Genomic DNA, 24,240 nt, shown 5'->3' with positions numbered 1-24,240 from the left:
ATGTAATGTGAACTGTTTCAAAACATTCATTTCCCTGAGTTCTCTCACGTTCATTTCTTTCTGCACAGTAAAAACTGATCTGAAATATTCATTCAATACCTCTCCCATCTCCTAAGGTTCAAACCAAAGACGACCTCTTTAATCATAAAGGAGTAGTACTCTCTCCAGTTCATAGACTCCCAATAGTGTGGAAACAGGCCCTTTGGCCCAACAGGTCCACACTGAGCTTCTGAAGAGTAACCCACCTAGACTGATTGCCCGACCCTATTATCTGATATTTACCCCTGACTAATGCACTTAACGTACATATCCCTGAACACTATGGGTTATTTAGCATGGTCAATCCACCTGACCCACACATCTTTGGACCGTGGGAGGAAACCCCCACAAACACAGGGAGAATGTTCCAACTCCACCCTGACAATCACCAGAGACTGGAATCAAACCCGGGTCCCTGGCACTGTGAGGCAGCAGTGCTACCCACTGAGCCACCACTGCTCTCTTGGTCTTAATGGACTTGTTAAAGTTTTTTCAATTATTTTACATTTATTTGCCAAGGGAATCATCTTTGCCTTCATGAACTCCCTCCTAAGAATGCTTCAATATTCTTTCTTTATATTGTTCAAGAGTTTCATTTCAACCCAGTTGTCTATACCTAAGACACAATTCTTTATCCTTGACTCAAATATCAATGTCCTCATTCATCTATCGTTCTCTAAACCTACCAGCCTTACCTCTCACTACAACAGGAACGTAACGACTCTGAACTGCCTTATTATCACACTTTTGAAGGCCAGTCTTCAGAAAATACATTCACTCCACATGCTGTCAAGAAATAGCTGAGACACTGTATAAAGCAATGGCCCTGTAAATACTTTGTAAGTGGGACATGGCTCCAACACTAGCTGTGCCCTGATTTGAACTGTTCCAGTACAGTTACAATACTAGCAAACTCCTGAAAATATAGGAATTTAAGCAGATAAATCTTACAAAAAAATACAACAAAGCAACTCCAAACAATTAACACCCCATCAGTCTAATCACAATTAATAGTGACATGGTGGAAAGTGACCGAGCTGCCCTCACTCAGCAATAACTAGTTCACTGGTGTCCAGCTCTGCAGGGTTGGTCAGCACCAGACCCATAACAACTATTATCCAAACAAGTACAATGGAACTGACCTCCTGAGGTGAGGTGAGAGAGACTGCACTTGACATCAAAGCAGTAAGTGACCAAGTCTGACCTGAAGGAAACCTAAAATGATGAGAAATGGGATGAACCTCTCATTGGTTGGAGTTATTCCTGGCACATTGGAGGATGGGTGTGGTTGTTGGAAGTCAGTCACCTCAGCTCCAGGACATCTCTGCAGGAGTTCCTCAGGGAAATGTCCCAGGCCCAGTTATCTTCAGCTGCTTCACTGTTGACAATCCCTCCATCATAAGGTCAGAATTCAGGATGTTTGTTGACTGTTCACAAAGTTTCATACCTTTCCTGCATCGTCAGATCCTATCGAAGAGTGAGGTGCTGAAAAAGCACAGCCGGTCAGGCAGAATCCAGGAGCAGGAGAATTGATATTTTGGGCATAAGCCCTTCATCAGGATTCCTGAAATGTCAAGTCTCCTGTCCTCACATGCTGCCTGACCCCCTGTGATCTGGACCAGTCATATAAATACCAGTGTTACAAGACCATGTCAGAGATCAGTGTTTCTACAGTGCATACTTCACCTCCTGACTCCCCAGAGTCTGCCCACTATCTACAAAGGGCATGTCATGAGTGTGAATGAATACTTCCCACTTGTCTGGGTGAGGTCTGTCCAACAACTCTCTATAAACTTGATAATAAAGCAGCGCCCTTGACTGGCACCACATCCACAAACATTGCCAGCTTCCACCCTCACTGCACCCCAGCAGCAATGTGCGGCATGTGGAAGATGTGTAAGAGCCCGTTGATAGAATTTTCTGAAGAAGCGACCTCTAACATCTCAAATCAATAGGCCATCAGCTGCACAAGGAAGCTACCTCTGAGTAGGTATCAGAGGATAACACAGATTGAGATACCCCTGTATTAGCCACCTTCATTGGATAATGATCAGGAGCAGGACATGTCACTAGGTACTAATGAAGGGGAACTTGGGCTGACCATTCCACCCTAATTCTGAATGATTCTGTAAAGATGAGGAACAGCAACCTGGCCATTTCCGCCACCCCAATACAGGGTCACTGACCTCTGTTTCACTTCAGAAACTAAAGCATATCTCTCATGGTCTTTGTGATATTTCCTGCATTAGCTTGTTTACATTTTAATAACCTGTCAGGGTAGTGTCAATCTTCACATAATCTCTTACAAACTGCATTTCCTCATTTTCTGTTTCATCCCAAATATGAGTTCCTAATTAATGGCTGGTTTTTTGAATCCAGCAGATTACTTGACAATGGGTATAAATACCTCAATATGTTTTCAAAAACAGGGACACACACAGAAATTACACAAAATACTCTGTGTAATTGGTAACTTTTCCACTAGCTTGATCAATTTTCCTGTTTATTTTCCTTCCCATAGCGACCATCATAGCAATTATAATTTTGTTGCAAGGGAAGTGTGGTCTTTCAAAATGTATTACGCGTGCTACCTGGAGGCAACGACAGCACCAGATATACTGATTATTATCCTCAATCTGCTATTGAGACACATTCCAATTGTTTATAAGAGAGAGTTTCATTTCCTACGGTCCATCCCCATCTGTAATATCCACGCTGTCTTCCTTTATGCAGCCACCGACTGTTCTGTCTGGTTTACCGTCACTTTTACCTTTGATCGATATGTGGCCATTTGCTGCCCAAATCTGCAAATTAAATTTTGTACTGAGAAGACAGCAGCTGTGGTTCTGGGAACAGTGACTGTGCTGAGTGGTTTGAAGAACATTTTCTGATACTTTATGTTCACATCTCAGTAGTTGCTCAGGAATCAGCCCTGGTTTTGTTCAGTAACAACTGATATTCTCTCATCTCCAGCCTGGGGAACAATCGAGTGCCTTCATTATATCCTGAACCCAGCAGTGCCATTTGTTCTGATTCTGCTGCTCAATGCTTTAAGTGTCAGGCACATTTTAGTGGCCAGCAGAGCCCGCAGGAGACTTCGGGCTCACAGCATTGGGGAGCATCCCAGTGACCCAGAAATGTGGACTCGAAGGAAGTCCATCATTTTATGGTTTGTTATCTCAGGGAATTTCATCCTGTTATGGTCAGTGTTTATGGTCTCCTGTCTATGGAAACGCATGAATCAGATGGGCTATCGGGCCATACATCAACATCATTTTGTATGAGATATTGGATTCATTCTCCAGCTCCTAAGTTGCTGCACAAACACTTGTACATCTGTCGTGACCCAGACTAAGTTCAGTAAAGAGCTGAAGAACATGGTAAAATACCCTTTTACGCGAATGGGGAAATTCATTAAATGATGAGATGGATTGAAGAATTCAGGGATTAGGAATGTGTTCTGTCTTAGAGTCCATCCATACCCACTTTCTGTGGGGTCAGTGATACAGACACAGTGAGTGGAGTCTGCTCTCTCCAATCTTTGTGATACAGACTGAGTGTGTTTAGTTGGCAGTCCTGGTGCTCTATGAAAGACACAATGTGCTTGGTCTGTTATCTCTGGGTCAATGATATAGACACAGTGCGGTCAGTCTATTCTACTCAAAGTACGTGACACTGATACTGTAGGGACAGTCTGCCCTCTCTGGGATCTTTGACAAAGAGACAGTGAGTTTGGTTTGCACTCTCACTGGGATAGATGTGAACACACTAATATGAATGAGGAGCAGGTCAGTTAGCACTTGTGCCTGATCTGCCATAGTTCATGGTTGATCTACTGACAGACTTAATCCTCTTTTTCACTTACGTTCCATCCCCATTGAATCCCTTGTTAGTGAAGAGTCCACATAACTCTTCCAGACAAGTCATCAATGAGCCTGCCTCCATTGTTATCTGGAAAATCCTTCCACAGACTATTGTACAGTGAGGTGAATCACATGTTGTATGTGCTGCCACAAATAGTTCGTCAGTTTTAAAAGGGAGTTTACAGAGTGTGAATTAGTTAATTTGTTTAAACTCAACTATACGTGAGGTAAGACAGGGACTCTGAAATTGTGAACAACATCAGATTGTGTTAAGTTTCATTTAAGTAAAGCTGACTCATCTGACAACACATCTCGATTGAAAGAACATGCAAGAAACACAAATGTTATGAGACCATAAGACAAAAGACCAGAATTGAGGCCATTCAGCACAATGAGACTGCTCGGCCATTCACTCATGGCTGATACGTTTCTCAACCCTATTCTCCCACTTTCTCCCCATATCCGTTGATCCCTTTGATACTCATGAACCTGACAATCTCAGTTTTAAGTATACGCAATGACCTGGTCTCCACAGCCATCTGTAACAATGAATTCCATAGGTTACCACTCTCTGGCCGAAGAAGTTTCTCATTATCTCCATTCTAAACGGTCTTCCTTTTACTCTAAGCCTTTGCTCACTTGTCCGAGTCTCTCCTACCAATGGAAACATCTTCCCGACATCTATTCTGTCCAGACCATTTAGTATTCTCCATGTTTGAATTAGATCCAACCTGATCCTTCTGAACTCCATCAAGTATGGACTCAAATCCTCAAATGATCCTCATATGTTAAGCTTTTCATTCTTGGTAACTTTCATTTCATTTCAATTACTCTGCTGTCTTTCATGGTTTGCATTTCTTGAGCAATTTATTGTACACTGTGTATGACTGTGTAATTTGTGCTGACCATGTAGCACCTTGGTCCTGGAGGAACTCTGTCTCCTTTTTCCTGTATCGGTTGTGTGTGGTAGAAAAGACAAATAAAGCTACTCTTGACTCTTGACCCTTGACTCGTGGGAGCATTCTTGTGAACCTTCTCTGAACACACTCCTTCATGAGATATGGGCCCCAAAACTGGGCACAATACTAAATACTACTCCAAAAGTGTTCTGACAAGACCAATATAGAGCCTTCTCGAGCATCAGACACATATCCCTGCTTTAATATTCAAGATAAAAGCCATTCCTGCACTTGCCTTCCTAACTACTGACTCAACCTGCAAGTTTACCTTGACAGTATCTTGAATTAAAACTTCCAAGTCTCTTTGCACTTCAGACTTCTGAATTTTCTCATCATTTAGACAATAGTCCATGCCTCTATTCTTCCTACCAAAGTGCATGACCTCACACTTTCCCACATTGTGCTCCATCTGTCACTTCTTTCCCCACTTTCCTAATCTGTCCGAATCCTTCTGCAGCCTTCCCGCCTCCTCAATGCTGCCTGTCCGTCCACCTATTTTTGTATCATCTGGAGACTTAGCCAGAATGCCCTCTGTTCCTTCATCAAGATCATTAATGTATAAAGTGAAAAGTTGTGGCCCCAACACTGAGCCTTGCAGAATCCCAGTTGTCACTGGCTGCCATCCTGAGGAGGACCCTTTCATTCTCACTCTCAGCTCCCTGCCAGACAGCCAGGCTTCTATCCATGCCAGCACCTTGCCTCCAACACCATGGGCCTTACATCCTGTGCAGCACCTTGTCAAAGGCCTTCTTGAAATCCAGGTACATAACATCTAACCTGCTCATTACTTCCTCAAAGAATTCAAGCAGATTTGATAATCCCCTTGATGAAACCATGCTGACTTTGCCCTACTTTACCGTACACTTACAAGAATTCAGAACTCTCACCCTTCGCAATGGATTCAAGGATCTTAACCATGACTGAGGCTAGTCAAATCAGTCTGTTATTTCTCATCATTTGCTTTATTGCCTTCTAAATATTTAATATATTTTATATATAATCGCACATTTAATCTTTTCCCTCCTTATTTCTTTTTTATTGCCCTCTGTTGATCTTTTAAAGCTTCCCAATCCTTTGGTTTCCCACTGCCTTTTGCCCATGATACACTTTCTCTTTTACTTTTATGCGATCCCTGACGTCCCTAGTCAGACATGGTTTCCTCATCCTCCCTGTACCATGCTTCCTTTTTCTCAGGATGAATTTCTGCTGTGTCTCCTGAATTACTCCCAGAAACCCCTGCCATTGCTGCTCACTGTCTTTCCTGCTCGGCTCCTCTCCTGGTCAATTCTACCCTGTCTTCACATTGAGAATAACCTCCATCGTGTTGTGTGGCAGTATCACTGTGCTAAATGGGACAGATTTCAAACAGATCTAGCAACTCAAGACTTGGCATCGATGATGTGATTGTGGGCCATTAACAGCAGCTCATGGTCCAGCACATCCCCCACTCAACCATGACCATCAAGTCAGGAGACCAACTCTGTTTCAGTAGAGAGTGCAGGAGGGCATGCCAGGACCAACACCAGACATTGCTGAAGGTGAGGTATCAACCTGGTGCAGTCACTAAGCTGAACTAATTGCATGCCAATCAGCATAAACAACAAGTGATGGACAGAGCTAAATGATCCCACAACCAACGGATCCGATCTGAGCTCTGCAGTCCTGCCACATCCAGTCGTGAATGGTAGTGGACAATCAAACACCTGACTGGAGGAAGAGGCTCCACAAACATTCCCATCCTGAATGATGGAAGAGCCCAGCACGTCAGTGTAAAAGATACAAGTTTGCAGGAATCTTCAGCCAGATCTGCTGAATGGATGATCCATCTCACCCTCCTCCAATGGTCCCCAGCATTACAGATACCAGTCCTCAGCCAATTCGAACCATTCCACGTGATATCACGTAAGGGTTTTGAGACACTAGATACTAAAAGTCCTGACAACATTCCAACCATAATACTGCAGACTTGTGTTCCAAGACTTTCCGTACCCCTACCAAGCTGTTCTACTACAGTTACAACAAAGGCATCAACGACAATGTGGAAAATTGACCAGGCATTTCCTGTTCAGGAAAAATCCAAATCCAAATCCAAAACAGCCAATTCCCGCCCCATCAGTCTATTCTCAATCACCAGTAAAGTGATGGAAGGTGACATCAGCCGTGCTATTGAGCATCTCCTAGTCAGCAATAACCTGCTCAGTGACGCCCAGTTTGGTTCCCCCAGGACCACCCAGCTCCTGACCTCATTACAGCCTTGGTTCAAACATGGACAAAAGAACTGAGTTCCAGAGGGGAGGGGAGAGTGACAGCCTGTGACATCAAGGTCAATTGGGCAAAGTGTGGCATCAAGGAGCAAAACAGGAATCAATGGGGGACAAACTCTCCGGTGGTTGGAGTCAGACCAGACACAGCGGAAGATGGTTGTGGTTGTTGGAGTCAGTCATCTCAGCTCCAGGACATCTCTGCAGGAATTGCTCAGGGTAGTGTCCTTGGCCCGACATCTCCAGCTGTTCATCGTAAGGTCCCCATAAGCACTTTCCCTCCCTCATAATGTTAGAAGTGGGAATGCTCACTGATGGTTTCACAAAGTTCAGCTTCATTTACAACTCCTAGATATTGAAGCAGTCCGTATTCAAATGCAACAAGGTCTGGACAATGTCCAGGCTTGGGCTGACAAGTGGCAAGTAACATTCGCAGCACATACCTGCCAGACTAAGACAATCACCAATAAGATACAATCTAACCACTGCCCCAATGGTGTGACCATCATTGAATCCCCCAATATCAACATCCTGTGGTTATCACGGATCAGAAATTCCACCGTGCTTGCCACATAATCATAAGAGCAGGTCAGAGGCTAGACATACCACAGTGAGTAAATCACCCCCTGACTCCACAAAGCATATCCACTATCTCCAAGGCACAAGTCAGCAGTGTGATGGAACACTCCCCACCCATGGGGTGGGTGCAGCCCCAACAATACTCAAGAGGCTTGATACCATCCAGGACAAAGCGGATCTCTTGACTGTCACTATAAGCACAAGCATCAATTCCCTCCATCTCTGACACTCAGTACTAGCAGTGTGTAGTATCTACAAAATTCAAAGTAGAAAATCACCAAAGATCATCAGACAGCACCTTCCAAACCCACAACCACTTCCATCTAGAAGGTCTCGGGCAGCAGATATATGGGAACACCACCAACTTCAAGTTCCCCACCAAGCCCTGTGCTCTGTTTCTTAGAGATCTGTCTCACCCCTGCCTTTCCTGACTCCTCCCTACAAGCTGATGGGTTCCCTAAACACTACATGGACCACTTGCCATCCTTTTGGAAAGTGAAGGGCGGTGGGGGATGTTTCCTGCTCAACACCTCCTGTTGCTCGGGTGTAGTGACCCTGATAGGTCATTGCTCCCGCAGACCTAGATTACCTTACAGTAAATTGCCTGATTTGTTCTGTCCCACATACTAGGAGTAGGGAGAGACAGGAGTTGAACATGCGGCAAGAGGAATGGTGCAGGAGGGAGGGATTCAGATATCTGGATAACTGAGGCTGATTCTGAGGTAGGTGGGTCCTTTATAACTGAAATATTCTCCACCTGAACCAGAGAGGTACCATATCCTGGGGGGGGGGGGGATATTTGCTAATGCTCTTTGGGAGGGTTAAAACTATTTCAGCAGGAGAGTGGGAACCTGAATTGTGGCTCCAGTGCACAGGGATTTGAGGTCGTAAATAAGGTTTTCGGGTCTCAAGAGTGTACCTGTGGGCAGGAAGGTGGTTTGAAGTGTGTCCACTTCAACGCCAGGAGCATCTGGAGTAAGGTAGGTAAACTTGCAGCGTGGGTTGGTACCTGGGACTTCGATGTTGTGGCCATTTTGCAGACCCGGAGAGAGTAGGGACAGGAATGCTTGTTGCAGTTTCCTGGATTTAGACGTTTCTGTGAGAACAGGGAAGGTGGTAAAAGAGGGAGATGTGTGGCATTGTTAGTCAAGGACAGTATTACGGTGGCACAAAGGACATTTGATAAGGATTTGTCCACTGAAGGAGTATGGGCTGAGATTAGAAACTGAAAGGAAAGGTCACTCTGTTGGGAGTTTTCGAAAGACCTCTGAATCGTTCCAGAGATGTAGCGGAAAGGGTTGCAAAGATGATTCTGGATAAGAGCAAAATTAATAGGATAGTTGATTTGGGGCCTTTAACTTTCACATATTGGCACAATTCCAGACAAGGTATGTGGATAGGCAAACAAGAGGCATTGGATTTGATACTAGGTAATGAACCTGGCAAGGTGCCAGATTTGGAGGGAGGTGAGCATTTTGGTGATAGTGATCACAATTCGGTTATGTTTACTTTAGCTACAGAAGGGGTTAGGTATATACCGAAGGGCAAGAGTTATAATTGGGGGAAAGGTGATAAAGATGCATTTAAGCAAGTTTCAGAATGCATTGGATGGGGAAAGAAACTGCAGGGGATGGGCACAATTGAAATATGAAGCTTATTCAAGGAACAGCAACTGCGTGTCCTTGATAAGTATGTACCTGTCAGAAAGGGAGGAAGTTTTCAAACGAAGAACTGTGGCATAATAATGAAGATGAATCTTTTGTCAAGAGAAACAAGAAGGGTGATGTGCAGATGTGACATGGAGGCTCAGCTTTGGACACAAGTTAGCTCGGAAGGACCTAAAGAGAGAGCTAGGAAGAGCTAGGAGGGGACATGAGACGTCTTTGGCAGTTAGGATCAAGGAAAACCGAAAAGCTTTCTCCAAGTATGTCAGGAATAAAAGAATGTCAGGAGTGAGATTGGGCCAGTAAAGGACAATAGTGGGAAGTTGTGCGTGGAGTCCGAGGAGTCAGGAGAGGTGCTACAGGAATAGTTTTTGTCAGTATTCACACAGGAAAAAGATAATGCTGTTGAGGAGAATACTGAGACACAGGCTATTAGACTAGACGGGATTGAGGTTCAGAAGGAGGAGGTGTTAGCAATTCTGGAAAGTGTGAAAATAGGTAAGTCCCCTGGACTGGATGGGACTAAATCTAGGGTTGTCTGGGAAGCCAGGGAGGAGATTGTAGAGCATTGGCTTTGATCTTTGTGTTGTTATTGACTGCAGGAAGAGTGCCAGAAGACTTGAGGATAGCAAATGTTGTTCCCTTATTCAGGAAGGGGACCAGAGTCAAATCTATCAATGATAGATAGTGAGCTTACTGTGTCGATGCCTGAAATGTGCCCATGCCCCTGACTGTGAACCAACCTGGCAGAAGCAGGTACGGCATCATTGTCTCTGAGCTCCACAGTGAAGGGTGAGTTAATCTGAAAGCAGCCAGAATGATGTGGTGAGGCTGGGGTTTGGTGATGCCCACACACACCGACAAAGTGTGGGAGAGGACAGTGTTGATGGAGCATGCAGTGAAATGGTGCTGATGGTGGAGATGGATGAAGACCTGGAGAAGCAAACAGTGAGCTCCTGCCTCCAGGTAACTGCCCAGGCTTTCCTGTTGGGAACTGGCACCATCTGGTTTCCATAGGAACTGAAGGAAGGATTAGAATCTCCATAAAAATAAGGCAAGATCAGCTTAGGGACACTGATCTTTGTAATACATGTATTAATGACATTGACAAATATGTTATATATAAAGGGCATGATTTCCAGTTTTGTAGAAAACAAGACAGAGAGAAAGCCACTGATTATTAAGGAGGATAGTAGCAGACATCAGGAGATCATTTGAACCAAGATATTGCTGATGCTGCAAAACCGAAACAAACAGAGAATGCTGTAGAAACGCAGCAGATCAGGCAGCATCTGTGAAGAGGGAAACAGAGTTAATCCTTCGAGTCCTCATAGAACAGAAAGCAGGCCATTCGGCCCATAGAGTCCACACTAACCCTCTGATATCGGCTATCATGTTCCGACACAGTGTACTACTCTATCCCTGTAACCCTGCATTTCCCATGGTAATCCACCTAATCTACACATCCCTGGACACTGTGGGAAATTTGAAATCGCCAACCCATCTAACCTGCACATCTTTGGACCATGCAAGGAAACCGGAGCACCTGGTGGAAACCCACCAAACTCCTTGGCACCGTGAGGCAGCAGTGCGAACCATTGAGCCACTGTGCCATTGTGTATGACTCAGAACCGAGTTGGGGGTGGGGGTGAAATGGATTATTTTATATTTTTGACAGAGGTAGAAGAAAAGTGAAATGGTATCGAGGGTCAGTGTAAAAGACAAGTGAGCTGTTAATGGTGTTGGAAGAGGAAAAGAAAAGATGTAAAATGGGAATAAAGTAAGTTAGGGTGGCACGGTGGCTCAGTGGTTAGCACCGTTGCCTCACAGAGCCATGGAGCCGGGTTCAATTCCCACCTCAGGCAACTGTCCATGTGGCATTTGCACATTCTCCCCGTGTCTGCGTGCGCTTCCTCCAGGTGCTCCGGTTTCCTCCCACAGTTCCAGTCAGGTCATTGGTGAGACCACATCTGGAGTACAGTGCACAGTACTGGTCACCGTACACATCAGCTGTTAACATGGTGGAAGCTGTTCAGAGAAGGTTTATTGGTCTGATAGCTGGAATGTGCTGAGTACCTGATGAGGAAAGGTTGGACAGACTCGGCCTGTATACTCTGGTGTGTAGAAGACTTCTATACAGAGGTGACTTAACTGAAACATATAAGATCCTGAGGAGACTTGACCAATTCAATGTGGAAAAGATGTTACCTTTTCTGGGAGAATCTAGAACTGGGAGGAGGTGTGGGTCACAGTTAAAAAATAGGGCTGCCACTTTCAGAGAATCACACACCGGAACTATTTCACTATTCTCCCTAACTTAGTACAATTCTCCCCTTCCTGAAGAAGGGCTCATGCCTGAAACATTGATTCTCCTGCTCCTTGGATGCCGCCTGACCTGCTGCGCTTTTCCAGCCATACATTATCGGCTCTGATCTACAGCATCTGCAGTCCTCACTTTTTCCTCCTACAGTCCAAAGATGTGCAGGTTCGGTGAATTGGCCATGCTAAATTGTCCGTAGTGTTACGTGTAGGGGAATGGGTCTGGGTGGACTTGTTGGGCCGAAGGGCCTGTTTCCACACTATAGGGAATCTAATCTAATCTAAAGTGTGCACGGGTCCTCTCTACTCGGAGCAATGTAAATAATATTTGAGGAGAAACTGAGGTCTGCAGATGCTGGAGATCAGAGCTGAAAATGTGTTGCTGGAAAAGCGCAGCAGGTCAGGCAGCATCAAAGGAACAGGAGAATCGACGTTTGACACTTTCCTCATTCCTGTAGAAGGGCTTATGCCCGAAACGTCGATTCTCCTGTTCCCTGGATGCTGCCTGACCTGCTGCGCTGTTCCAGCAAAACATTTTCAGCAATGTAAATAAGACAGAAAGGAAAGCTGTGTGTGTAAAAGAGCTGAGAATATAACAACATGTCAGAGATTGCAGGAATTAAAGAAAAGTGAAGTGGAGACAAAATGCAGTCAAACTCTGAATTTGTGGAAATTAGTGTTGACACATCAAAGCTGGAAAGTTCCTCTGTCGAAAATGAGATGTTGTTCCTTAAGCTTGTGTTATGCTTTGTTCCCACTCTCTCATTAACTGCTCTGTCAGTCTCATTCATCGCACACCACTGCCAACCAGTGGCCATGACACTGTCTCTCTCTCTCTCTCTCTCTCTGTGTCTTGCGGGTACCACCAGCATCTTCACCACCCCCACAGTAACGTGGCCGTTCCCCAAACAAGCCACCTCCTCCCCCTGTGAGGACGAGAATACAGAGGTGGAAAAGACACCCCACCAGCTCTGACCCTGAGACCTCGGTGGGAAGGTTAGCCTTCGAGTGTGTGGCAGCACAAGCTGGTGAGCACCTCACTGCCACAGATCCGCAGCTGGCTGAGGAAGAAATGCCCCAGGCCGTTGGCACTTGGAGGGACTGGCAGAGACCAGGCAGTTACTCAGGCAGGAGAGGGGCCCGTGTTGTCAGCAATCAGGACCCACATCTGAATGTACAGGGAGGAGCGGCAGATGGGGAAATGGGACACAATGAGCCCCATTACCCAGAGGCTGCAGGAGTGCAGTGGATCCTGAGGGTACTTGATAACGTGTCACATCGAATGTTATTGCCGAAAATAAAAGCTCACAGAGTTGGGATAACATAGTGACCTGGATAGAGGATTGGTTAGTGAACAGGATGCAGCGTGTACGAATAAGTGGGTCTTTTTCAGCCTGACAGGATGTGTCAATGGTATGTCTCGGGGGGGAGTGCTGGACTCTCAACGCTTTACAATTTACAGAAATGATTTGGATGGAGGGATCGAAGGTATGGAGCTAAATTTACTGATGGCACAAAGATAGAAAGGAAAGTGAGTTGTGAAGAGGACACGAGTAGCCTAAAAAAGGGTATGGATTGGTTCAGTGAGTGGGCAAAGATCTGACAAATGGAGAAAAATGTGGGAAAGTGAGAAACAGTCCATTGTGGCAGAAAGAACAATAAACAAACACCTTCTGTGAATGGTCAGAGTTTGGAGAGCTCTGAGATGCAGAGGGATCTGGGTGGCCTAGTGCATGAATCACTGAAGGGCAAATCAGAGGGCAGCTGAGAGTAATCACAGTGGAATTCTGGGAGACATTTCCATAGTCAGCACAACTATACAGGAGACCTTCACAGGTCACCGTCCGTGAGAGGGGGAAGAAGGATGGTGCATCAGCATGCAGTTGTGCAGAGGGACTGAGGAGTGCTCATACATGAACCGCTAAAAGTTGATTTGTGGGTGCAGCAGGTAAACAGGAAGGCAAGCAGAATATTGGCTTTCATTGCCAGAGAGATCGAATTGAAGAGTAGGGAGGATCTGCTCAGTTGTACAAGATGTTGGTGAGGATGCACCTGGCGTATTGTACTCAGTTCTGGTCTGCTTACTTGAGGAAGGACATACTGGGTTTGGAGGCGGTGAAGAGGAGGTTCACCAGGTTGGTTCCAGAGATGAGAGGGGTACTCTCTGAGGTGAGGTTGAGATGCCTGGGACTGTACTCACTAGATTTGAGAAGAATGAAAGGGGATCTTATAGAGACATATAGAATGATGAAAGGGATAGATATGATAGTGGCAGGCAAGTTGTTTCCGCTGGTGGGTGAGACTCGGACTAGGGACATGGCCTCAAGTTTAGGGGGAGTAGATTTTGTACAGAGATGAGGAGGAATGGCTTTTGCCAGATAGTAGTGAATCTATGGAATTGTCTGTCCAAGAAAGCAGTGGAGGCAGCTTCATTAAATGTATTCAAGACAGAGCTGGATGGGAATTTACATGGTAGAGGAATGAAGGTTTATGGGGATAATGCAGGTGGGAGGAGCTGAGGGGATGGATAGATCAGCCGTGACCTTAATGAATGACAGAGCAGGCACAATGGGCCAAATGGCCTCCTCCTGTTTCTGTTCCTCTGAAACTGTGATCCTCGAATCAGTTTGCAGGGACAGCAAGGATTCAGAAAAAAACTCATAGAATGCTCTGGTTTATCAGGAGGGGAACTGAATGCAACAGTATTCAGGTTATGCTTCAGTTATACAGGGCATTGGTGAGACCACATCTGGAGTACAGTGCACAGTACTGGTCACCGTACACATAGGCTGTTAACATGGTGGAAGCTGTTCAGAGAAGGTTTATTGGTCTGACACCTGGAATGTGCTGAGTACCTGATGAGGAAAGGTTGGACAGACTCGGCCTGTATACTCTGGTGTGTAGGAGACTTCTATATAGAGGTGACTTAACTGAAACATATAAGATCCTGAGGGGACTTGACCAATTCAATGTGGAAAAGATGTTACCTTTTCTGGAAGAATCTAGAACTAGGAAGGGAGGGGGGTAACAGTTTAGAAATAGGACTGCCACTTTCAGAGAATCACACACCAGAACTATTTCACTATTCTCCCTAACTTCGTATCATCTGCAAATTGAGAAATTTTGCCCTCAACTTCCATCTCCAAATTGTTCATAAAAATCAGAATAAAAAAGGATCTCACTCTAAGTTGTTTCATTGTCACCCCGTCAAGGAACACAGTTCATTTTTTTAGATATGACCTGCCCTTGACAAGGCCATGTTAACTGTCGCAAATTTATTTATTTTCCCTGTCCTTATTCTGCATATCCTGCATTATGGCCTCCATCAGATAATGTCAAGCTGCTTGGTCGGTAGGCTCCTGGGTTATCATTTGCTCCTTTCTGAAACAACGCTGCCACATTTTACAATCGTCCAGACCCCCAGGACTATTCCTGTGTACAGAGAGGTCTGGAAAATTCCTGTCAATGGCTTTGCTTCCCGAACTCTCTCAGCAAACTAGATGCATCCTGCCTGGGTGTAGCGAATTCTCTCCCTGAAGTGCCAGACCTTTTAGCACCCCTTCTTTATCTGTCACTATACTGCTCAGTTGCTCAACATTCATATTTTAACTCAGTCATTCACACTATTTTTTAATTTGTTAAAGACAGAAGCACGTGCTCCTTGAGTACCTCTACCATGTCATTTCCTTCAGTCAGCAGCTTATTCTGCCTGTCCTTTGCCGGGCTCCACTCTATCCTTCACTAACCTTTCACGATTCCTCTGTTTGAAGAACAATTTCCTGTTTGTTTTAGCGCAGCGTGCCATCCTTTCCTCTCACTTTTTCTTCGCCTTCCTTACTCGAGCCTGAGCCTCTCTCCTGCCTTTGTGGTGATCTTCCTGATTTCTCTTGCTATTATTATTCTCGGCTGCATCATATGCTCCATTGATCTTCCTTATTTTCTTATTAATATCGTCAGACATCCAGGGTACAACTGCTTTAGACACAGGTAATTCTGTTACATTGCACGTTTCACCGACATAACTTGGCTGCAACGTGATTGGTGAATTGGGGAATGATTTTTTAAAAAAGGCGAACACCTTTTGGCTATCAGGTGATTCCATCCCCGGTTCCCTTAAATCCAGTCTTGGTGTTTACTTCAGATCAAGCAAAAGTGGTTTGATGCCGGGGCACATTTTCTCTTTCCGTATTGTTGATGTCTTTGAGGGTGAAGTTTAGAAACGATTGCAGGGGAAGGGATTTGGATTTCAAGGTTCTCCTCATTCTGGACAATGCACCAAGCCACCCTCCCACCACCTTTGAGCTTTCTGAAAACATCAATGTTTTATTCCTACCTCCGAACACAACCTCTCTCATTCAACCCATGGGCCAGGATGCAATAGCAGCTTTTAAAGCTTATTAGATAAGGCACGCATTCTGGAAGCTGATTGCAGCTACTGAGGGGGATCATGAGGACAGTATACAGTTCGTCCCTCATGGCCAGTATTAGGGACACCTTTGGAGGAGCTTTAACATTAAGAATGCTATTGACACCATGGTGGAGGTCTGGGGTGATGTCAGTAAGCACTGCCTGCATGCACTTTGGTAGAAGCTTCCCCCAGATTTACTCCATGATTTTAAAGGCATTGAACCATCAGAGGGGCTTCAACAATCAATGGGTATTGTGTCGCTCTGACAAAGCAAGTTGGATTTGAAGAGGTGGAGGCAGAGGATGTCGAGGAGCTCTGTGAATCCCATTGTGAAGACTTCTCCACAGCGGATTTATAGACTGGAAGAGATCGAATGAATCTTTGGAAGAATATAAAGGCAGTAGGAGTATAATTCAGAGGGAAATCAGATGGGCAAAAAGGGGACATGAGATAGCTTTGGCAAATAGGGTAAAGGAGAATCGAAAGGGTTTTTATGAATGCATTAAAGACAAAAGGGTAACTAAGGAGAGAACAGGGCTCCTCAAAAATCAGCAAGGCAGCCTATGTGTGGAGTCGCAGGAGACAGGGTGAGATACTAAAAGAGTATTTTGCATCAGAGTTTACCGCACAGTAGACCATGGAAGACATGGAATGTGGGGAAATAGATGGTGATATCTTTAAAAATGTCCATATTACAGAGGAGTAAGTACTGGATGTCTTGAAATGCAAAAAAAGTGGATAAATCCCCAGGACCTGATCAGGTGTACCTTAGAACTCTGTGGGAAATTAGGGAAGGCCCCTTGCTGAGATATTATTATCATCGATAGTCACAGGTGAGGTGATGGAAGACTGGAGGTTGGCTAATGTGGTGCAACTACTTAAGAAAGGTGGTAAGGAAAATTCAGGGAACTATAGACCGATGAGCCCGACATTGGTGGTGGGAAAGTTGTTGGAGGGTATCGTGAGGGACAGAATTTACATGTATTCAGAAAGGCAAGGACTGATTAGAGATAGTCAGCGTGGCTTTGTGCATGGGAAACCATGTCTCATGAAATTGATTGAGTTTTTTGAAGAAGTAACAAAAAGGGCAGAGTAGTGGACGTGATCTAAATGGACTTCAGTGAAGCATTCGACAAGGCTCCTTATTAGAGATTGGTTATCAAGGTTAGATCTTATGGAATACAGGGAGAACCAGCCATTTGGGTGTAGGACTGGCTCAAAGGTAGAAGAAGAGGGTGGTGGTGGAGGGTTGCTTTTCAGACTGGAGACCTATGACCAATGATGTGTTGGGACCGCTGTCTTTTGTGATTTATATACATGATTTGGATGTAAACCGAGGAGGTATAGTTAATAAGTTTGCAGATGACATCAAAATTGGAGGTGAAGTGGACAACAAAGAAGGTTACCTCAGAGCCAAATGGGATCTTGATCAGATGGGCCAATGGACTGAGGAGTGGCAGATGGAGTTTAACTTAGATAAATGTGAGGTGCTGCATTTTGGGAAAACAAACCTGTGTATGAATTATACATTTCATGGTAAGGTCCTGGACTGTGTTGCTGAACAAAGGGGACTTGGCGTTCAGGTTCATAGTTCCTTGAGAGTCGCAGGTACATTGGATAGCGGAAAAGGTGTTTGGTATGCTTTCCTTTACTGGTCAGAGCATTGAGTACAGGAGTTGGGAGGTCATGTTGTGGCTGTACATGACATTGGTTAGGCCACTTTTGGAATACTGTGTGCAGTTCTGGTCTTCTTCCTATCGGAAGGATGTTGTGAAACGTGAAAGGATTCAGAAAAGATTTCCGAGGATGTTACCATGTGTTATGGACTAGGCCAGGCCACTCACAACATTCTTAAGCTGGTAGCCCAGACCGTAACTTTGCAATTTGTTTAGGTAAGTGCACAGTGAAAATTATCTGGGGGATGTTAGCGACGTTGACTATCAGGTTTTAAAAAAGAAAAAAAAAATTAAAATTACGGTGCAAAGCAGAAATAACAGAATATAGAATACCCGCAGACATAAGGCTATCCAAACTAGACTTAATTATGATATTGTGAAGGGACACAAGAGTCCCAATAAACAAACCCCTTTGAACACAGAGTAAAAATGAAACAAAGGCTGACAGGTCGAAGTTAGAGGGCAGAAGGAGAGAGAGAGAGTTGAGCAGCCTGTTTCCACCCAGGCCACTGCTAAACTGACTCAAAAAACACTTCAGATTTTAGGACTGACCACTCCCATTTCATTACGCAGGTTACTTCGTAAACATGAAAGCTGTGGCCTAAAGTCTCATATGTTTACGTATTAAACAAATGGCCTCCCAAAACTCTTATAATCTCTGGAATAACACAGCCAATTCAGAGCTCGGACTGTTTTACACCCCTCTGAGAAAATCAAGGACACAGTATCCTTGAGAAAAGGAACAGCAGGATAGCGGTTCATGGCATAAACTTCATCAAAGAAGAAAGATGCCAAAGCAGCGAAACTGAGATGTCTATTTTAAGCCAAAACCCAAGCAACACTCTGAGGACAATGAAGCACAGCCATCTACTTCTGGACTAAATGTTTTCTTTCATCGTCACCCTTAATGAAGAGAGGTTGACGAAGCTTGGACTTTTCTCTCTGGAGAGAAGCAGGAAGAGAGCTGACCTGATCGAGGTATACAAGGTAATGAGAGGCATGGATAGAGTCAATAGCCAGAGACATTTCCCCAGGACAGGATTGACTTGGACGAGGAGTCATAGTTTTAAGATATTAGGAGGAAGGTACAGAGGAGACGTCAGAGGTATGATCTTTACACAGAGAGTTGTGAATGCATGGAATGCGTTGCCAGCGATGGTGGTGGAAGTGGAGTCGTTAGGGACATTCAAGTGCTTGTGGACATGCACACGGATGGCAGTGAGTTGAAGGATACGTAGGTAAGGTTATTTTATTTTACATTAGGATTAATCCTCGGTACAACATCATAGGCCGAAGGGCCTGTTCTGTGCAGTACGTTTCTATGTTCTATGTTCTATCTTTTACCCAGTCTGCCTCAGTTATTGAAATCACCGTTTATCACAACACTTCTTCTCCTGCAAATTTCCATAATCTGCCTAGAAATGCTCTCTTCTACTTCCTGTCCACTACTTGGGGCTCCACAATAAACACCCAACAAGGTCACTGCTTCCTTCCTGTTTCTGACCTTCAACCATGCAGATTCGAATTCAGGAAGTGTTTCTAATTCAGGGGCTACGTTACTGTCTTTGATAAATATTGCTACATCTCCTCTTTTTATTTCCCAACCTGTTTGCAGTTCTGTTCTGGCTGAGTCATGTTCCTGTCAATGTTGCTGTGTCACAGCCCCAAAGATGGAACCTGAATAAACTGCAAACTGCTTTCCAACTTCCCTCAGGAAAGAAGTCAAAAGAGAAGTGGAAAGTTCTCATGGAGCTGGATCCTGCAAATCATCGTTTTCATCTCCACCTTCAATTTCAATTTACTTTATCTAAGAAAAGTCACAACTAACACACAAAGTCACAATTTGTTTTACTTTAATAGTGAGTACTAACCAAAACTATGAACAAATTGAATACTCTTTCCCCGAACTAACCGGTATCTCTTAGCTGACCTGAACTATTTGCTTTTCCATTAACAAAATGATTAAACTTTACATTGATATAATCTCTCAAAGGCCATGCAGTCCCGTAAGCTGTCTCCCTCCCAGTCTTCCAATTCTGGGGTCTGCTCCCTGGGCCACCTTCTTACTTCTAACTGCTTTTACAGGAAAAGGAACTTTTAATAGATATTCCCTTCTGAGATTTCATTGAAAGCAACGTCTTTTTTCTTCAGATGTCACTTGCTCTTTGACTCTATGGCTCTTCCTCTGATCAATTTTCAAACTCCCTTTGTATTTTATACTCCCCAACATTGTACCCTCTCATTGGTACGATGTTGTCAATACAATAAATTCAAATTCAGTTGGGTTTTGGTATCCTGGGCACAAGTAAAATTAATGGTTGCATTTGAATTGTTGACAAAACAGCAACAAAAACTCAGGTATCAGTTGAATAGCCAACTATTATATGTATCTATTTTGGAACAGTCCGTCTCCCAGCTGTTCTCTATACTGGCAACGGTGGCTGTGATCTAAATGCAGAAAACACTTTCTATCTTAAAATGACCATATACATCGTAACACCTTCCCCTCCCACCTTAAGAAAGAATGAACTATCATAATGAAACAATGGCTTCATTTTTGTTTCTGTATCTTAAAGCTATTATTATTAAATACATATGTGATTAATATAAATTATTCCCCTCATATTAATTCCGGGCATTTATGTAACATTGGAATTGATGTAGTCCAACTTTATCTTTCCATTTTCTTTTAATTCTGTGATAACACGTCTGCAATAACATTGTATGAGCCGCAACATGTATCATTTATTAACTAAAAGTCTGTGACATAAGACTCTAATGAAATAGTCTCATATTTTTATCTTTTAAATCTTTCCAAAAATGTAAGAAAGTTGTGATCCTTATACACAACCATCTCTGAAATATTATTCGTCACAAAAATATTAAAATGTTGTAAATTCAAACTCAATAAATCTTTCTCAATGGTGGAACATTCTCTCTGTTGGATATTGAGTTTTTTTGAAAAATAGCCAATTGGCTGTTCAATTCCATCTTCATTTTCCTGCATCAAGACTGAGTTGATTCATTTGGGCATCTCGAATGGCAAACAAAAGGAATGGGATACCTTTAGTCCAATCATTCAGGTAATCCTGGTTGTAAGCTCTTAACATGGGCTTCAGGGTCTGATGCTACCTTTCCAATGCTCCCTGGGATGCAGGATGGTCAACACTTGATTTAAAGTGCTGTGTGCCAAACTATCCAAGACTTCCACAAATAGTTTAGCAGAAATGTTAGACCTTAGTCTGAGTGAATCTCCCTGGATAGCCCATACCAGGTAAAGAAAGCTACCAACTCCTTCACCATCCTTTTCACCTTAACACTCCATAATGGAATTGCCTCCAGAAACCTGGCAGACACATCCATTTTGGTTAGCAAATATTGGTTCCCACTTTTAATTTTAGGGAGGGGACCGACACAATCAATCATAACCCTTGAGAAAGGCTTTTCGAATGTGGGAATTATCAACAAAGGGGTTGGGCTTATTACTGCCCATGGCTTAACTACCATTTGGTATGTATGACAGGTACAACAAACTTGAACCACATGCTTATGCTGTCCAGGCCAACAGACATGGTTTTGTATCTTAGCCTGAATCTTCCTCACACCTAGGTGACCTCCTACAAGTCATTCATGTGCTAGCCTGTGGTGAAAGGGTTAAAATTGTGTCCCAATACATGTGTGAATCTAACCGAAAATGGAAGGTGTCGCTTGGTCCCGTGTGAATCTTGTCATACACCTTCCCGTGTGAATAACCAGAATGGAATGTGTTTTTTAGCCTTGCTCTGCTCTAACCGAAAATGGAAGGTGTCGCTTAGTCCCGTGTGAATCTTGTTATACACCTTCCCGTGTGAATCTTCTTATCTGTATGTAACCAGAATGGAATGTGTTTTTTAGCCTTGCTCTGCTGTTCACATGAATGTTTATATCTGGAAAAGGGTATATCAGCTGGAGAAGTCTCCAGTTCGGTAGAGCCTGCTCCGGGGTTACGTTTAACCGCCGAGCGTGGGTTGTTGGCAACCGCTCTACGAGAACTGACGGCTCCCAGTTTTGGTAACACGTAGAGTGAGTATAAACCAGACCCGTTGTAAGTCCGAGACTGGTTGTGGGGACACTGCGGGGAATAAAACACTTATATTCTAGCAGACTCGCCTCTTGGCTGTTTGTTCTGTGTCAGACTACTTTCCTGCGAGCCTGGTCCTTGACCTTGAGAATTTTTTAAAACATTTTGGCGTAGCCGGCAGGATCAATCGCAATTGAGGAAAGATTTTGATACAGAACAATGTTTTGGAAAAAGGCTAAGAAACCAGAGGAACAAACTGTGGAGGTCCTGACCGTCCCGGGATGGCATGGGCCGTGGCATGGCGTGGCAGTTTGTTTGAGAAATGGTGGGGGGCGACCGGAGGACTGGGAGGCCGAGGGCGTAGGAACCCCAGGGTCGCTGCTGTCCACCCTTGAGAGGATCCCAGTCCTGCCGAAGAACCCATTGCCTGGGGTACAGCGGAGGATGTGGGCCTGTGCGGCGGCTTGTAGACAACAGTCAGACAAGCGCCAAAAAGCTGAAGCAGAATTAGCCCTCCTGAAACATGAGCAGGGACTCAGTTCGGGAGATGCCTCTATGTTGAGGCAGGAAATTATGAAGTTAAAAGCTGAATTGACAGCATTAACTGAACTAGCAGGACGAACTATTATGTATTTGTCTGCTAAGAAACGGAAAGAGAAAAGGAAGGTCCCTCGAACCCCGGACCCGGTACAAGTACGGGCGTTTGTAGCCCAGTTAAATAACGGGGATCGGTGGGATATCGATCATTGGGATGGGAACATTTGGGGAGATTTAGATGATCAGTACGAAGAGGACCCACCCGTACTCCAAGCTAAACCAGTGGTTAGGAGAAAGCAGGTTCAGAGACGTCTCCCAGTGCAACGGGAGGTAATGTTAGATGAGAAAGGAAACCCTATACGGAATGAACAAGGGGAGGCAATTATGCATGAATTACCGCGGGCTCAGCCTCCCGCAGAATTCTCTGAATTAACGGAAGACTTCACTACCGATGAGGTGCTGTTTATCACCCAGAAAACCCGACGTAATCCTGGGGAGCCGTTAGAGCTATAGCTAATTCGGCTCCTCGAGGAAGGGGGGCAACAAGTGCAGGTAGACTATCAGGATGCTCCCAAGTTTGGTGGATTAGCAAAGGATGCTGCCATAGACCTGGGGTACCGCAACCAAGCCAAGGATATGGTAATAGATCGCAGTATGGGGACCCTATTTGGGATGTATGCCAGGGCAGTGGCCGAACAGTATCCCTTCCCGTCCGATTGGCCCCCCTTGGAAGGAACTTGGACAACGATTAAGGAAGGGGTTCAGAGGCTAACCCGTTTGTGTGTGCGGGATGCCCTGTTGCTGGGAGTGCTGGACGAGGTAGATAACACAAATGTTAGTAGACAGACTAGAGACCATCTAGTGAAGACTGCCCCCCCCCATTATAAACCACTGTTATTAACCATAATGTTGAGTGGACGGGGAGAAACCCTAGGAGATGCCCGTAGTATGATGAGGGAGATGGGTGGTTTGGGGGATTGGGGACCCACAACCCGTGCTTCTCAGGGGGGCACGGAGGGGCGTCGCCCTGAGGCTCGGGCAGGGGGAAAAGTAAACCCTAATCAAGGAAGTAACCAAGGCCCCTCACGGCGTGCTTTGTGGCAAGCTTTGATACGGGCGCAGGTCCCAGCATCGGAGATTGATGGCCTACCTACACCGGAATTAAAAGACTTATGCAGACGAAAGGGACTGAAGGTGTCCCGGGTAGAGACGGAGTCCCGACCCACTATGGAAGACCTAGTGGAATTACTAACACAAAAATGTCAGACACTGGGTCCGGTTGTTAATGAGCCTCGAAGGGGTAGAACTTCCACTTCCCAGCGGTGGGAATCCTCGGAGGACGAGGAGGAGGAGGAGGTACGGCCTCCCCTCCGAGAGTGTTATAAAGTGGATAGGCGTGGCCGGAAACCTAGTAAGAAAGGCAAGAACAAAGAAGGGCGAGGCAAACGTCTTTACCCAGTGCTGTCTGGGGAAGATGAATGGGAGGAACAATAGGAATCGGGCCAAGCCCCAAGGGTTTGCCCACGAACGAGCCAATGGTCAGCAGACGACATTCGACCTCATCTATCATTGACTATCTATTGGCGCAAATCCGTCCAAACCGTTATGGCTCTAGTGGACACAGGGGCGGAGGCCACCTTAATCTATGGGACGCCCCATAAGTTTAAAGGAACCCCAGTCACGCTGGTTGGGCTGGGAGGTAATCTGATTGAAGGAAGAACAGTACAATTGCCCCTAAAGATAGGTACAATGCCCATTAAAACTTATTCAATTATCATTACACCGGTTAGAGAATGGATCCTGGGAATGGACATTCTGGCCGGTTTAACACTTCACCTCCAACAAGGGAAGTTTGAATTTGGAATCACGAAAATG

Source organism: Chiloscyllium plagiosum, unplaced genomic scaffold (assembly GCF_037043375.1).
Source record: "Chiloscyllium plagiosum isolate Xiang-an unplaced genomic scaffold, Cpla_swu_hap1 HiC_scaffold_12, whole genome shotgun sequence".
Taxonomy (NCBI): Eukaryota; Metazoa; Chordata; class Chondrichthyes; order Orectolobiformes; family Hemiscylliidae; genus Chiloscyllium; species Chiloscyllium plagiosum.
Note: the sequence above shows the minus strand (reverse complement) of the source record.